The sequence below is a fragment of the Gigantopelta aegis genome, chromosome 1, assembly GCF_016097555.1.
Source record: "Gigantopelta aegis isolate Gae_Host chromosome 1, Gae_host_genome, whole genome shotgun sequence".
Lineage (NCBI taxonomy): Eukaryota > Metazoa > Mollusca > Gastropoda > Neomphalida > Peltospiridae > Gigantopelta > Gigantopelta aegis.
In genome coordinates, this window is record NC_054699.1 from 25,579,008 (window position 1) to 25,595,328 (window position 16,321).

Sequence of the window (16,321 nt, forward strand, 5' to 3'; positions counted from 1 at the left end):
GTTTTTTCCCTGTTTCTGCTGTTGTAGAAATTATTCAGGAAAAATGTCCTGATGTAACTAAAGCCAATATTTCTTCTGCTTATAATGTTATCTTAAACTCACTTCCAGGTGAATGGAAAACAGTTATTAATAGTGAGAATAAAAATGTTTCTTTAGTAAAAGATTTATTTTTGATTTACAATAATGAAATAATAAATTCAAGTAAATTCACTGTTAAATTAATATATTCTTTTTTAATTGCTCAAAATTTCAAATTACCTACATGTTTAGAAAAATGGAAGGATTTAAGTTTTAATGTATCATGGAAGCCAATTTGGAAATCCATTCATTATTGTGATAAATCTCCTGAATTCATTGATTTGGATTTCAAAATAGCGCATAATATTATTTTTACATATTGTAAATTATATAAATATGGTAAAGTTTTGTCCAGTCAATGTCCAGTTTGTATGAAAGATGATGAAGATTTGTGTCATTTGTTTTTATATTGTGATGAATTGTATGATTTATTATCAATCTTTCATGAAATGTGTATTGTAATATTTCAGAAAAACAGGTTTTTCTTTACAACAGCTAAAAATATTATTACTATTTGGTTGTTATGTTCGAATACAAAATTGTCCATATGATTTCCTAAACATTATCTTGTCAATTTATAGAATATCAGTTTTTAAAAGACGTGTAATAGCTGAATCAAGAGGGTCAAATATTAATATTGTTAGATTGTTTAAGCACTACGTGCGTCAGTTCTTTGAATTACTTCTTAATAAATATCGTTTTCAAAATAAACTTCCTGTTTTTACTAACAAATATATTAAGGATAATAGGTTCCTTGACTTGAATAATGTTGTATTAATCTTTAAATATCCTCTTAATATGTAGTATTAGCAGTCAATATTCCTCAAGATTTTATAAGAAATCTATAAAATTTTAAATAATTATACAAGTGTGCTTGGTGTGAGTCAGTGAGTGGTTGTTTGTGTGTGTGTGTGTTTTTATTTATTTTTTATTATATACATGTTGTATTTATTTATGTATTATGTTGATATTGTAAATAAAAGATAAAAAAAAAAAAGTATCCCCGCCTGTCACGCGGGAGACCGGGGTTCAATTCCCCGCCGGGGAGGATACATATTTTTGCTGAATAATGTTCCATTCTTTTCATCATATGCGTGTTTTACTTTCGTTATGTCTGTACTTCTTTTGTTAAGGCATAAATGATATTTAATAATATTTGGTCTCAATATTTTAATGTTTGCCATCACTTTCATAGATTTATAATCATCTGTTTGACTGATTAATTGATTTGTCCATGAACGTTTTTGTATCGTGACGTTTTGTTCTCGGTGATTTCCGGACCACTAGTATTTTGGGATTGTTATTATACAATAAACATACATGCATCCACGAGTTTAAGGTTTTGCTTGTTGGAGCTGGTATAGAGGATTTTGTACGATTCTCCTGTAACAGTTTGTTTATTTTGAGTAATAAAATATGCCAGTTGCTTGACAGGCAGAACACAATGCAATTGATAAAAAACAAAAAACAACCGCAAAAACAAACAAAAACAGATGTAATATTAAATGTGACGAAAAAGGATTCAAGTTAGATAAAGGATTAGATATACGTGTAATTACCTGAAATGACTGTAAGCAAAATAGTAAACAAAACATACGCTGTGAATAGGGTTCGAACCTACGCGGGAAGATCCCATTGGATTTCAAGTCCAACGCCTTAACCACTCGGCCATCACAGCTTGTGAATGAAGGTAAGAAAACCGACATTTCGTTAAAATATAAAATTCGACAAAAGGAAAAAGCGATTCATTATGAAAGCATCAAAACTATTCGTATCTGCTTTCATTTGGAGTTTATTCTTGCCTTGATTGTCTTTTGTTATGGTGGATCCTAAAATGTTGTCGTTTGAAGACAGTACTATGCAGAATGTTTAAAAAGATTAATGATTTAGAACTACAAAACAACGGGAATAGATATCCAGTCATGCTGTAATACATACCTTCCTTGGACAGTACGTGCGTCAACACCCTAGTCATGACATAAATGCCAAGATATAGTTGGCTGAGTGGTGAGTGGTGATGGTGAGTGGTGAAAATGGGACATTCAAAAGGATTTTTCTATTCTCAAATAGCATTGATACAATATCAAAATATTTGTACATATAAAATATCTACGTCTCGTCTCAGATAAACAGCTATGATGGAAGGGATATTTTACAAATAATTTACATGGTCCTCGTTAGTATAGTGGTCAGTATCCCCGCCTGTCACGCGGGAGACCGGGGTTCAATTCCCCGCCGGGGAGGATAAATATTTTTTGCTGAACAAGTTTTATTCTTTTCATTATATATGTATTTTACTTTCGTTATATCTGTACTTCTTTTTGTTACGGCATAAATGATATTTAATATTATTTGGTATCAATATTTTAATGTTTGCGATCACTTTGATAGATTAATGATCAGGAAATATTTTTTATTCCTAACACCTGAATTACCTTAGCTATATCCTCTTTTATCTTCTCGTCTGGCTACCCAAGCTTGTGGGTTTTTGTATTGGGAGCTTTTGTCATGTTTATGTTAGCAGCTGTTTAACTGATTAATTGATTTGTCCCTGAACGTTTTTTGTCGTGACGTTTTGCTAGTCGGTGATTTCCGGACTACAAGTATTTTGGGATTGTTATTATATAATAAATATACATGCATCCATGTGTTTAAGGTTTTGCTTTTTGGGAGCTTGTATAGAGGATTTTGTACGATTCTCCTGTAACAATTTGTTTATTTTAAGTAATAAAACAATGGGAATGAAAAAACCCAATGCAAAAGGAAACAAAACCAAAAACATGTGTAATATTAAATGTGACGAAAAAGGATTAAAGGGTTAGATATACGTTTAATTACCTGAAAATGACTGCAAGCAAAATAGTAACTAAAAAAAATACGCTGTGAGTAGGGTTCGAACCTACGCGGGAAGATCCCATTGGATTTTCTAGTCCAACGCCTTAACCACTCGGCCATCACAGCTTCTGTATGGAAGTCAGAAAACCGACATTTGGTTAAAATACAAAATTCGACAAGGAAAATCCGAAAAAGCGATTCATTATGAAAGCATCAAAACTATTCTGAGTATCTTCTTTCATTTGGAGTTTATTCTTGCCTTGATTGTCTTTTGTTACGGTGGATCGTAAAATTGTTGTCGTTTGAAGATAGTACTATAAAGAATGTTTTAAAAGATTCACGATTTAAAACTACAAAACCACGGAATTAGATATCCGCGTAATCCGGTAATGCAATATACACATACCTTCCTTGGATTGTACGTGGATTACACTCATGTTACTATAAATAAATGAATGAATGTTTAACGACACCCCAGCACGAAAAATACATCGGCCACTGGGTGGTCAAAATTGGTATTAATGCAAAACAAAATACGATGATGATCACAACATCAATATAAAAATTCTAACAAATTTCAACAAAAACAATGTAAAGAACTGTACAAAAAATACAAACATCACAGATAGACACTGAACTTTTTACTAAACATTTCATTTGTGCTGTATTGGCCATTCTCAAAGAGAATTTACACCCCTGCGCCACGGTGAGGTTACAGCACACGCAGGGTCATGTGACATAAATGCAAGGACATATTTGGCCGAAACATTCCATTCCCAAGGTTTATTTACATGCTCATATACCACTAAGGTTTCAAGCATGTCTGTCACGGGCCCATCATCCTTTTGATAGCCAGCAGGAGTGGTCCGGGACAGATGGCCGAAAGAGTGATCGACTTGAATGGCTCCACAATTGGTAGCCGGTAATATAGTAAAGAGGGTGAATGATGAAAATGGGGCATTCAAAACAAGGATTTTGTTACTATATTCTCATATATATATAATTTTATTTTATTTCAAACACACAAACTGCTTGATTCTGCTGCTGTATGTGATACGAGTCATCACCTGATCTTGAGTGGGTTTTTTTTGGAAGTTATTGCACAGTGTTTTTCACAGTTTTGCACCAGGCTAACCCTTTGTCCCAAAGATTTCTGTGTTAAAATAGTTCGGATAATCATATCCACGAATGGAAAACAGTATGTGAATAAACGTGTTAGAACCACATCAAGACTTGTCTTTATTTGCACAAAGATTTAAGTACAATGTACAATAATATGTATATATAAATAGATAAGTAATATCACTGTTAAATTAATATATCTTTTTTCAATTGCTCAAAATTTCAATTTACACTACCTCGGTTTAGACAAAAGAACAAGGGAAGGATTTAAGTTGTCACGAGGGATGTTCATGGAAGCACAATTGTGGAAATCCATATTATTGCACCTGATAAATCTCCTGATTCATTGATTTGGATTTCAAAATAGCGCATGAATATTATTTTTACATATTGTAAATTATATAAATGGTAAAGTTTTGTCCAGTCAATGTCCAGTTTGTATGAAAGATGATGAAGATTTGTGTCATTGTTTTTATAATGTGATGAATTGTATGATTTATTATCAATCTTTCATGAAATGTGTATTGTAATATTTCAGAAAACAGGTTTTTCTTTACAACAGCTAAAAATATTATTACTATTTGGGTTGTTATGTTCGAATACAAAATTGTCCATATGATTTCCTAAACATTATCTTGTCAATTTATAGAATATCAGTTTTTTAAAAGACGTGTAATAGCTGAATCAAGAGGGTCAAATATTAATATTGTTAGATTGTTTAAGCACTACGTGCGTCAGTTCTTTGAATTACTTCTTAATAAATATCGTTTTCAAAAATAAACTTCCTGTTTTACTAACAAATATATTAAGGATAATAGGTTCCTTGACTTGAATAATGTTGTATTAATCTTTAAATATCCTCTTAATATGTAGTATTAGCAGTCAATATTCCTCAAGATTTTATAAGAAATCTATAAAATTTTAAATAATTATACAAGTGTGCTTGGTGTGAGTCAGTGAGTGGTTGTTTGTGTGTGTGTGTGTTTTTATTTATTTTTTATTATATACATGTTGTATTTATTTATGTATTATGTTGATATTGTAAATAAAAGATAAAAAAAAAAAAGTATCCCCGCCTGTCACGCGGGAGACCGGGGTTCAATTCCCCGCCGGGGAGGATACATTTTTTGCTGAATAATGTTCCATTCTTTTCATCATATGCGTAGGTTTTACTTTCGTTATGTCTGTTACTTCTTTTGTTAAGGCATAAATGATATTTAATAATATTTGGTCTCAATATTTTAATGTTTGCCAGCACTTTCATAGATTTATAATCATCTGTTTTGACTGATTAATTGATTTGTCCATGAACGTTTTTTATCGTGACGTTTTGTTCTCGGTGATTTCCGGACCACTAGTATTTTGGATTGTTATTATACAATAAAACATACATGCATCCACGAGTTTAAGGTTTTGCTTGTTGGAGCTGGTATAGAGGATTTTGTACGATTCTCCTGTAACAGTTTGTTTATTTTGAGTAATAAAATATGCCAGTTGCTTGACAGGCAGAACACAATGCAATTGATAAAAAACAAAAAACAACCGCAAAAACAAACAAAAACAGATGTAATATTAAATGTGACGAAAAAGGATTCAAGTTAGATAAAGGATTAGATATACGTGTAATTACCTGAAATGACTGTAAGCAAAATAGTAAACAAAACATACGCTGTGAATAGGGTTCGAACCTACGCGGGAAGATCCCATTGGATTTCAAGTCCAACGCCTTAACCACTCGGCCATCACAGCTTGTGAATGAAGGTAAGAAAACCGACATTTCGTTAAAATATAAAATTCGACAAAAGGAAAAAGCGATTCATTATGAAAGCATCAAAACTATTCGTATCTGCTTTCATTTGGAGTTTATTCTTGCCTTGATTGTCTTTTGTTATGGTGGATCCTAAAATGTTGTCGTTTGAAGACAGTACTATGCAGAATGTTTAAAAAGATTAATGATTTAGAACTACAAAACAACGGGAATAGATATCCAGTCATGCTGTAATACATACCTTCCTTGGACAGTACGTGCGTCAACACCCTAGTCATGACATAAATGCCAAGATATAGTTGGCTGAGTGGTGAGTGGTGATGGTGAGTGGTGAAAATGGGACATTCAAAAGGATTTTTCTATTCTCAAATAGCATTGATACAATATCAAAATATTTGTACATATAAAATATCTACGTCTCGTCTCAGATAAACAGCTATGATGGAAGGGATATTTTACAAATAATTTACATGGTCCCGTTAGTATAGTGGTCAGTATCCCCGCCTGTCACGCGGGAGACCGGGGTTCAATTCCCCGCCGGGGAGGATAAATATTTTTTGCTGAACAAGTTTTATTCTTTTCATTATATATGTATTTTACTTTCGTTATATCTGTACTTCTTTTTGTTACGGCATAAATGATATTTAATATTATTTGGTATCAATATTTTAATGTTTGCGATCACTTTGATAGATTAATGATCAGGAAATATTTTTTATTCCTAACACCTGAATTACCTTAGCTATATCCTCTTTTATCTTCTCGTCTGGCTACCCAAGCTTGTGGGTTTTTGTATTGGGAGCTTTTGTCATGTTTATGTTAGCAGCTGTTTAACTGATTAATTGATTTGTCCCTGAACGTTTTTTGTCGTGACGTTTTGCTCTCGGTGATTTCCGGACTACAAGTATTTTGGGATTGTTATTATATAATAAATATACATGCATCCATGTGTTTAAGGTTTTGCTTTTTGGGAGCTTGTATAGAGGATTTTGTACGATTCTCCTGTAACAATTTGTTTATTTTAAGTAATAAAACAATGGGAATGAAAAAACCCAATGCAAAAGGAAACAAAACCAAAAACATGTGTAATATTAAATGTGACGAAAAAGGATTCAAGTTAGATATACGTTTAATTACCTGAAATGACTGCAAGCAAAATAGTAATAAAAAAATACGCTGTGAGTAGGGTTCGAACCTACGCGGGAAGATCCCATTGGATTTCAAGTCCAACGCCTTAACCACTCGGCCATCACAGCTTCTGTATGGAATTCAGAAAACCGACAATTGGTTAAAATACAAAATTCGACAAGGAAAATCCGAAAAAGCGATTCATTTATGAAAGCATCAAAACTATTCTGAGTATCTTCTTTCATTTGGAGTTTATTCTTGCCTTGATTTTCTTTTGTTACGGTGGATCGTAAAATGTTGTCGTTTGAAGATAGTACTATAAAGAATGTTTTAAAAGATTCACGATTTAAAACTACAAAACCACGGAAATAGATATCCGCGATAATCCGGCCATGCTATAACACATACCTTCCTTGGATTGTACGTGGATTTACACTCATGTTACATAAAATAAATGAATGAATGTTTAACGACACCCCAGCACGAAAAATACATCGGCCACTGGGTGTCAAACTATGGTAATGCAAACAAATACGATGATGATCAACATCAATATAAAAATTCAAGATTTCAACAAAAACAATGTAAAGAACTGTACAAAAATACAAACATCACAGATAGACACTGACTTTTACTAAACATTTCAATTTGTGCTGTATTGGCCATTCTCAAAGAGAATTTTACACCCCTGCGCCACGGTGAGGTTACAGCACACGCAGGGGTCATGTGACATAAATGCAAGGACATAGTTGGCCGAAACATTCCATTCCAATATTTATTTACATGCTCATATACCACTAAGGTTTCAAGCATGTCTGTCACGGGCCCATCCTCTGGATAGCCAGCAGGAGTGGTCCGGGACAGATGGCCGAAACATATCGACTTGAATGCTCCACAATTGTTAGCCGGTAATATAGTAAAGAGGGTGAATGATGAAAATGGGGCATTCAAAACAAGGATTTTGTTTTTTCTATTCTCATATATATATATTTTATTTTATTTCAAACACACAAACTGCTTGATTCTGCTGCTGTATGTGATACGAGTCATTGGTGATCTTGAGTGGGTTTTTTTGGAAGTTATTGCACAGTGTTTTCACAGTTTTGCACCAGGCTAACCTTTGTCCCAAAGATAAGGGTGTTAAAATAGTTCGGATAATCATATCCACGACTGGAGCAAACAGTGTTGAATAAACGTCTTAGAACCACATCACAGACTTGTTGTATTGCACAAGATCAAAAGTACAACCTGTGTTACATATGTATATATATATAGATATAGAATATCTACGTCTTGTCTCAAATAAACAGCTATGATGGAAGGGCTATTTTACAAATAATTTACGTGATCCTCGGTAGTATAGTGGTCAGTATCCCCGCCTGTCACGCGGGAGACCGGGGTTCAATTCCCCGCCGGGGAGGATAAATATTTTTGCTGAATAATGTTCCATTCTTTTCATCATATGCGTGTTTTACTTTCGTTATGTCTGTACTTCTTTTGTTATGGCATAAATGATAATTAATCACATTTAGTGTCAATATTTTAATGTTTGCCATTACTTTCATAGATTTATAATCATGAAATATTTGTTTGTCATTCATAACACCTTAATTATTGTAGCTGTATGTTTTTTATCTTCTCGTCTGGGTAGGCCTACCCAAGTTTGTCTGTTTTTGTATTGGGAGCTTTTGCTTTTGTCATGTTTATATTAGCATCTGTTTGACTGATTAATTGATTTGTCCATGAACGTTTTTGTACCGTGCCGTTTTGTTCTCGGTGATTTCCGGACCACTAGTATTTTGGGATTGTTATTATACAATAAACATACATGCATCCACGTGTTTAAGGTTTTGCTTGATGGAGCTGGTAATGCCAAGATATAGTTGGCCGAGTGGTGATGGTAAGTGGTGAAAATGGGACATTCAAAAGGTTAGTTTTTTTTATTCTCAAATAGCATTGATACAATATCAAAATATTTGTACATAAAATATCTACGTCTCGTCTCAGATAAACAGCTATGATGGAAGGGCTATTTTACAAATAATTTACGTGGTCCTCGGTAGTATAGTGGTCAGTATCCCCGCCTGTCACGCGGGAGACCGGGGTTCAATTCCCCGCCGGGGAGGATAAAAAATTTTGTTGATCAAGTTTTATTCTTTTCATCATATGCGTGTTTTACTTTCGTTATGTCTGTACTTCTTTTTGTTAAGGCATAAATGATATTTAATAATATTTGGTCTCAATATTTGAATGTTTGCGATCACTTTGATAGATAGAATGAATGAATGAATGTTTAACGACACCCCAGCACGAAAAATACATCGGCTATTTAGTGTCAAGCTATGGTAAATGGAAAAACTAAAGTGATGATCAACATCAATATAAAAATTCAACAGGTAAATAAAAACACAGTGTAAAGGACTGTGTAAAATTACAAATATCACAGATAGATATAATTAAAATATAGAATAATTCAGTATACTTTGATAGAAATGATTTTTTTTTTTTTATTCATAATACCTGAATTACCTTAGGTATATGTTCTTTTATGGTCTTTCCTGGGTACCCAAGCTTGTCGGTTTTTGTACTGGGAGCTTTTGCTTTTGTCAGGTTTATATTAGCAGCTGTTTGACTGATTCATTGATTTGTCCCTGAACCTGTTTTTGTCGTGACGGTTTCTTCTCAGTGATTTCCGGACCACAAGTATTTTGGCATTGTTATGATATAATAAATATACATGCATCCACGTGTTTAAGGTTTTGCTTTTTGGGAGCTTGTATAGAGGATTTTGTATGATTCTCCTGTAACAATTTGTTTATGTTAAGTAATAAAATATGCCAGTTGCTTGACAGGTAGAACACAATGGGATTGAAAAAACCCCAATGCAAAAGCAAACAAAACCAAAAACATATGTAATATTAAATGTGACAAAAAAGGATTAAAGTTAGATAAAGGGTTAGATATACGTGTAATTACCTGAAATGACTGCAAGCAAAATAGTAAATATAAAATACGCTGTGAGTAGGGTTCGAACCTACGCGGGAAGATCCCATTGGATTTCAAGTCCAACGCCTTAACCACTCGGCCATCACAGCTTGTTTATCAAGCTTTGAAAACAAACATTCGGTTAAAATACAAAATTAGACAAGGAAAATCCGAAAAAGCGATTCATTGTGAAAGCATCAACACTATTCTGAGTATCTACTTTCATGTGGTTCATTTTTGCCTTGATTTTCTTTTGTTACGGTGAATCCTAAAATGTTATCGTTTGAAGAAGAAGTTTGTTTTATTTAACGACGCCACAAGAGCACATTGATTTTTTATTTTATCATCGGCTATTGGACGTCAAACATATGGTCATTCTGACAGGTTTTTTTTAGAGGAAACCCGCTGTCGCCACATAGGCTAGTCTTTTACGACAGATTGGAGGAAAGCAATTATTATTCCTATTCCCAAGCTTGGTAAGGATCCAACTAATCCTACTAGTTATCGCCCTATCGCTTTGACAAGCTGCATTTGTAAAACCATGGAACGCATGATCAATCGTAGACTTGTCTGGTATCTTGAATCTCACAAATTGCTTACTAACGTGCAATGTGGGTTCAGATCTAGACGTAGCACGGTTGATCATATTGTTAGATTTGAAACGTTTTGTAGGGAAGCTTTCATCCATAATCAGCACTTGGTTTCAGTGGTTTTTGATTTGGAGAAAGCTTACGATACCACGTGGAAGTATGGGATTTTAAACGATCTCCATGGCATGGGCCTTAGAGGTCGCCTTCCTGTTTTTATATCTCAATTTTTAAGAGATAGATCTTTTAAAGTCCGGGTGGGGTCGACTTTGTCCGACATTCATCCACAGGAAATGGGTGTACCTCAAGGTAGTATCCTGCCTGTAACTTTATTTTCTGTGAAAATTAACAGCATCACCCAGTGTTTAACACCTGGTGTGGATTGCTCGTTATATGTCGATGATTTTCAGATTTGCTATAGATCGTCCAATATGAGTATCACTGAACGTAAGTTGCAGTTTTGTTTGAATAAAGTTCATCAATGGGCAACTGACAATGGCTTTAGATTCTCAAAGACAAAAACGGTTTGTATGCACATCTGCCAGAAAAGAGGTCTCCACTTAGATCCACAATTGTTTCTGGACAAAAATCCAATTCCAGTTGTGGAGGAGACTAAATTTCTGGGGGTTATATTTGACAAGAAGCTATCTTTTGTGCCCCATCTTAAATATGTTAAAAAGAAGGGCTTGAAAGCTCTCAATAAGTTATTGGTAATACGGAATGGGGAGCAGACCGCAAGGTTATGCTCCGTCTGTATAGATCTCTAATTAGATCAAAACTTGATTATGGATGCATTGTGTATGGGTCGGCACGCAAGTCTTACTTGCAGATGCTAGATCCGATACACAATCAGGGACTTAGGCTTTGTCTTGGTGCATTTAGAACATCTCCTGTAGAGAGCTTGTACGTTGACGCACACGAACCTTGTTTGGGTGCTAGACGTGCCAAGCTTTCTCTGCAGTATGCTGCCAAGATTAAATCGTTACCAACACATCCAACACATGCTGCGGTGTTTGATAACAAATATATGAAGTTGTTTGATGCAAGGCTAAATGCTATTCGTACATTTGTTCTTCGCATTAAGCGATTTTTGTCGCTTTCCAACATTCATTTTATCAGACACTTTGGAAACTCCTTCATATTTTGTTTTACCACCCTGGTGTATTACACCACCTAAAATTGTGTTTGATCTGGCGCATCTGAAGAAAGATCGTACAGATTGATTGATTGATTGAATGTTTGTTTAACGACACCCCAGCACAAAAATACATATCGGCTATTGGGTGTCACAAATGGTAAGTATATGAACATATTTGTATAGACTCATGTAAAACCACAGTGTAAGGAGCTGGGGGGGGGGGGGGGGGGGGAGTATAATACAATATATAAAATCAAGTTAAGTATATCTTAAAATTTTGTATAGAAGTCAAAGTGTTTTAAAAACTTTACAATTAACATTGGATGGAATTTAAACGATTCCAAAACATTTCTGTTGCCAAATATATCATTTCTTGTCGGCTTGAGATGATCACACTCCAACAAAATGTGCCGCACAGTCAGTGTACCCTGACAGTGTTCACACTGAGGAGGAGGGTCCTTCTTTAAAATAAATGAATGCGTCAAATATGTATGGCCGATGCGGGCACGGCATAAGACTACTTTATCCTTCCTGCATCGCCTGTAGGATGACTGCCACTCTCCCAGGACTGCCTTGACAGAATGAAGCTTATTCGCAACCGCACCGTCCCAATCATCTTGCCAAGTCGAAAAGATATATTGGTTAATATGAAATTTAAAATCACTGTAGGGGACACCAACATGGACACGGGGCAAGTTCAAAGCAGACTTGGCAGCAACATCTGCCTTTTCGTTACCCCTAATGCCAACATGGCTAGGTACCCAACACAGTATAACATCTTTATTGGCAATTGATAAAAAGACACACTTTCGTATCACCATCCCAACTAAGGGGTGCTCCAATTTCATGTACTGTAGAGCTTGAAGACACGAAAGTGAGTCTGTAAAAATAATATACTTGGATCCATATGAATCCTTAATCTGTTCCAGGGCTTTAATGATTGCCCAAATTTCAGCAGTAAAGATTGATGCTGAATCGGGCAATCTCATGGAAATTATTGAATGAATGAATGAATGTTTAACGACACCCCAGCACGAAAAATACATCGGCTATTGGGTGTCAAACTATGGTAATGCAAATAAATAAAGTGATGATTAACATGAATATAAAAATTCAAGGTTTAAACAAAAACAGTGTAAAAAACTGTGCAAAAATACAAATACAAATATCACAGAATTTTACGGACACCGAATTTTACTCTAAACTTCAATTTGTGCTGTATTGGCCATTCTCAAAGAGAATGTTACACCCCTGCACCACGGTGAGGTTACAGCACGCGCAGGGGTGGAAATTATTGTGTATGATGGAAACACTGTAGCGCAAGCCACAGAATTCCCATCCCGTGATCCGTCTGTGTAAACAGGAATGTAATCACAGTACCGCTCTTGGATTTCCATGAAATGTTGTTTATAAATAACTGCATCTGTGCGATCTTTTTTTAGATGCACAAGATCGAATACAATTTTTGGTGGTTTGATACACCAAGGTGGCAAAATAAAATATGAAGGCGTTTCCAAAATGTCTGTTAAATCAATGTTGGAAACTGATAAAAACTGCTTAATGCGAAGACCAAATGTTCGAATCGCATTCGGTTTCGCATCAAATAACTTCATATATTTATTATTAAACACCGCATTGTGTGCAGGATGTTTTGGCATTGATTTAATCTTTGTAGCATACTGCAGAGAAAGCTTTGCACGTCTAGCACCCAAACTAGGTTCGTGTGCATCGACGTACAAGCTCTCCACAGGAGATGTTTTGAAAGCACCAAGACAAAGCCTAAGTCCCTGGTTGTGTATAGGATCTAGCATTTGCAAGTAAAACTTACGTGCTGACCCATACACAATGCACCCATAATCAAGTTTAGACCGAACTAAAGATCTATAAAGTCGGAGCATAACCTTTCGATCTGCTCCCCATTCAGTCTTACCAATAACCTTTAAGATATTGAGGGCCCTCCTGTCAAAAATAACCCCCAGAAATTTGGTCTCCTCCACAACTGGAACCGGAGTTTTGTCCAGAAACAGCTGTGGATCTAAATGGTGACCTCTTTTCTGGCAGATATGCATACAGACTGTTTTTGACTTTGAGAATCGAAATCCATTGTCAGTTGCCAATTGTTGAAGTTTATTCAAACAAAGCTGCAACTGACGTTCAATGATACTCATACTGGACGACCTGTAGCAAAGATCGTACAGATGCTGTTATTTATAAACAGTTTTTCATGGAAATTCAAGACAAGTACCGTGATTACATTCCTGTGTATACAGATGGATCGCGGGATGGGAATTCTGTGGCTTGTGCTACAGTTTTTCCATCAGACACAATAATTTCCATGCGACTGCCTGACTCGGCATCGATCTTTAGTACTGAAGTTTGGGCAGTCATTAAAGCCTTAGAAGGATTCTAATGCATCCAAATTTATTATTTTTACTGATGACTCACTTTCGTGTCTCCAAGCTTTACGTAATATGAAGCTGGACCATCCCTTAATTGGGATGGTGATACGAAAGTTTCTGTAGTAGTCTTACGTACTTCTCTTTCCATATAGACACGCCAATCGGTAATAGAAAAATTAACCTTTACTAATTGTCGGGCTTGATACTGGTCCCAACGAACACCACTGAGTACTTCTTCATTGCTTGTAGGCCACCACTTCCCAGCGAGTCCAAGGTTAATAACTTTTGCATTTGAGGCAAGATGAGTAGCATCAAAAACAAAAGTATCACTGTTTTGATATACCTTGGTACGCGTGATATAAGCGATATTACCGCGCGCACGCCTTCGGCGGCGATTATAAGACCTTTTTACGCGATCTCTTGCTTTTTTTCCAGGCGAAATTCCTTCTTTTCTTATTAAAACGACGGGTCCGTCGTTTAGGTCTACTATAATTCCGTCTTTTGGTACGACCACCTCCTGCATTACTAGATTTCCGCTTCCTGTTAAAACGTGCCATCCGGTTTAACGGATTAGTCTATAATGAGGTAATTTAAACGACGTCACAGTATATATGACGTCATGCTCTACATGTGCCAGCACTTATAGCACTAAAGGGGATATGACGTCACATGTGCCATGTGCCATGTGCCACAGGTCTGGGTAATACTAGACCAGACCTGCTCCGGCACACTCTAAATATAGGTTGTTGTTGCAATGCCTGGTAATCACGCGGCAAAGAGATGGTGTTTCACCTTAAATAACTATTCGGAGGAAGACGTAAGAAAGATAAAGGAAAAGGTGACGGAAAATACATGTGAGTTCGCCATAATAGGAAAAGAAAAAGGCGCAAATGGGACAATGCACCTACACGGGTACATTAATTTGAAAAGAAAATTGAGAATGAATCAAATTAAAAATTTGATTTCAAACAGGGCACATGTAGAATCGGCCAGAGGAAGCGATACAGATAACGATAAATACTGTGGCAAAGAAGGAGATGTCATTGTGAGAATAGGACAGGCGGTAGTAGGAACAACAGAAAAAGGAGGTGGGGCAAGCTGCAAGAAAGCAAAAATGGTGGCAGACGAATTTGCAGATGGGAAAAGCCTACTCGATATTTCCAAAGATGAAGAAATGTGGGCTGCATTCTGCAGACATTCGAAAGTAATAAAGGAACTGGCAGACATAAAGATGCAGCACACATTAAAGGAAAAAGCAAGAGAAAAGCTGAAAGGAATACGCTTCAAAAGATGGCAAGAAGAATTAGTTCAATACCTCGGACAAGAACCACACGAAAGAGAAGTAAAGTGGTACTGTGACAATAAAGACATTGTATTTTGTTGGGTACCCAGCCATGTTGGCATCAGGGGTAATGAAAAGGCAGATTCAGCTGCCAAGTCTGCTTTGGATTTGCCTCATGCCAGGGTTGGTGTACCGTATACTGATTATAAATGTAGTATTAACAAATTTATCTTTTCGACTTGGCAACATGATTGGGACGGTGCGGTTGCGAACAAGCTTCATGCCACCAAGCCAGTCTTGGAAGAGTGGCAGTCCTCCTACAGACAGTGCAGGAAGGATGAACTAGTCTTGCGTGGTGCCCGCATCGATCACACTTGCTTAACCCATTCATTTATCTGGAAGAAAGATCCTCCACCTCAGTGTGAGCACTGCGCGAAACATTTTGGTGGAGTGTAAGCAGTTGTCAGCAACTCGAAAAGATATATTTGGGCAAAGAAATGTGATGGAATCGAACTTTTATTGCAGTGTTTATGTGATAATTATATCTATCTGTGATATTTCTATTTTTACACGGTCCTTTACACTGTGTTTTTATTTAACTGTTTAATTTTTATATTGATGTTGATCATCACTTTAGTTTTGCATTAACCATAGTTTGACCCCCAATAGCCGATGTATTTGTCGTGCTGGGGTGTCGTTAAACATTAATTCATTCATTCTTTTACTACAGGCAGCAAGGGATCTTTTATTTGCGCTTCCCACAGGCAGGATAGCACAAACCATGGCCTTTGTTGAACCAGTTATGGATCACTGGTCGGTGCCAGTGGTTTACTCCTACCCATTGAGCCTTGCGGAGCACTCACGGTTTGGAGTCCGTATCTGGATTAAAAATCCCATGCCTCGAATGGGATCCGAACCCAGTACCTACCAGCCTGTAGACCGATGGTCTAACCACGACGCCACAGAGGCCGGTGATGTCGTTTGAAGACAGTACTATGA

General features: G+C 36.0%; 8 non-coding genes across 8 annotated transcripts; 3 read left to right on the plus strand and 5 right to left on the minus strand.

The window, feature by feature from the left end:
* Positions 1–1,674: 1,674 nt before the first annotated feature.
* Positions 1,675–1,756, minus strand: Trnas-uga. Its single transcript has one exon. It is a non-coding gene; the product is annotated as a tRNA-Ser (tRNA).
* A 493-nt stretch (positions 1,757–2,249) lies between these two features.
* Trnad-guc lies at positions 2,250–2,321 on the plus strand. The gene has a single exon. It is a non-coding gene; the product is annotated as a tRNA-Asp (tRNA).
* Positions 2,322–2,956: 635 nt separating this feature from the next.
* Trnas-aga lies at positions 2,957–3,039 on the minus strand. The gene has a single exon. It is a non-coding gene; the product is annotated as a tRNA-Ser (tRNA).
* A 2,663-nt stretch (positions 3,040–5,702) lies between these two features.
* Trnas-uga lies at positions 5,703–5,784 on the minus strand. Its single transcript has one exon. It is a non-coding gene; the product is annotated as a tRNA-Ser (tRNA).
* A 1,193-nt stretch (positions 5,785–6,977) lies between these two features.
* Trnas-uga lies at positions 6,978–7,059 on the minus strand. Its single transcript has one exon. It is a non-coding gene; the product is annotated as a tRNA-Ser (tRNA).
* Positions 7,060–8,279: 1,220 nt separating this feature from the next.
* Positions 8,280–8,351, plus strand: Trnad-guc. Its single transcript has one exon. It is a non-coding gene; the product is annotated as a tRNA-Asp (tRNA).
* Positions 8,352–8,984: 633 nt separating this feature from the next.
* Positions 8,985–9,056, plus strand: Trnad-guc. Its single transcript has one exon. It is a non-coding gene; the product is annotated as a tRNA-Asp (tRNA).
* Positions 9,057–9,944: 888 nt separating this feature from the next.
* On the minus strand, positions 9,945–10,026 carry Trnas-uga. The gene has a single exon. It is a non-coding gene; the product is annotated as a tRNA-Ser (tRNA).
* Positions 10,027–16,321: the final 6,295 nt, after the last annotated feature.